Raw genomic sequence first — 1,402 nt, 5'->3', positions numbered from 1 at the left:
CAGTATTCCGCATCTTCACTGGGCAGTCCTTGGAAGATGGGGGGGGGGGGGTGGCTCCCGGGGCTGCACGACGACGACTGGTGCTGATGGCTGGGCCATTTCCAAAGTTCATGCCTTCCTGAGCAGAACGGGGTCAGGCAGTAGACCGTGTTCCGGTTGTAGGCCTTGGAGTCCGCGGCTGGTTCGGTGACCTGTAGGCTGGTCCCCCAGGGCGACAGGAACAAGGCTGGGGTCTTCGCTTGAAGGATTAAAGGCAGCACCTCCACCAGATGGCACGTAGTGGTGACAAGGCCGTTGACGCCAAAAGAAGACACAGGCTTGATGGTACTGAAATTAACTCTTTATTGGGCTGACTTGCGCCCGCAAAAGAACTTAGCAACTCGGCGGCGGCGATAGCAACAAACGTTCTCGTCGATCGTCGAACAAAGAATGCCCGTCGCACTAGTCAACGATCAATTTAAAGGCTGCTCAGAAAAACCTAGATAACGTCGCAAACAGCTACCAGCACAGGTTGGAACATTGCAGAAAGACACACGAGTGGTCGGAACCTTCGAGATAGATCTCGGTGCATCTTGCGCTACAATGAATCTGATAAAGGTGTGACTCGCGACATCGAGCATTAACAAACAAAGAATACGGAACTGATACGCGATCCAGAATCCGAGTGATAAGGCCGCGTGCCGGCGGCTGTTAAAAAACAAATACAGTTTTGAAGGTTCCGCGGCAATATAATTATATGGAGCACTGCAACGAATGCCGACAAGAGGCTAACGATGGTAGGCAAATTATAGGATAGGAAGGGTAGGCTTTCGCCATTCTCCTCTTATAGACATCTTAGAAACCCTCTAATGTTTTACTGCGGATGGCCTGCAGCGCCATCGTGGCTCGTATTTTTACCTCACCCACCTGGTTCTCGACCTTGTCCCTGTCGGCTCCCCCTTCTAAAGGCAAAGCCCACTGTTCCCATCTTGATGTCTTTGCGGCGTCTAACCCTGCATCTGTGCCAGCTAAGGAGCCCACCGGTCAGCATGGACAGCTGAACGTAGGCGCTGTCTCAGCCGGCCGGAGGCACACGATCGTTGCCCGCGTCCAGCCCATGGTAGCTGGTCGCACCGTCCCTGCCTCGGAGCCAGCTGAGGGGCCCTCCGGGCGGCATAGACAGATGTTGACGGCGTCGCAGTCGGCGCGAGGAACGTGATCGTTGACTCCATCTAGCTCATTGTGGCTGGTCGCACCATCCCTGCCTCGGTGCCAGCTGAGGTGCCCGCCGATGGGCATGGACATCTGGACGTTTACGGCGTCGCAGTCGGCGGGAGGCACGCGATTGTTGCTCGCTTTCAGCCCATGGTGGCTGGTCGCACCGTGCCTAACTCGGTGCCAGCTGAGGAGCCCGCCGGTCGGC

This window comes from Amblyomma maculatum, chromosome 1, assembly GCF_055883805.1.
Source record: "Amblyomma maculatum isolate TAMU_Amacu chromosome 1, ASM5588380v1, whole genome shotgun sequence".
Classification (NCBI taxonomy): domain Eukaryota; kingdom Metazoa; phylum Arthropoda; class Arachnida; order Ixodida; family Ixodidae; genus Amblyomma; species Amblyomma maculatum.
This window is presented reverse-complemented; position numbering follows the sequence as displayed.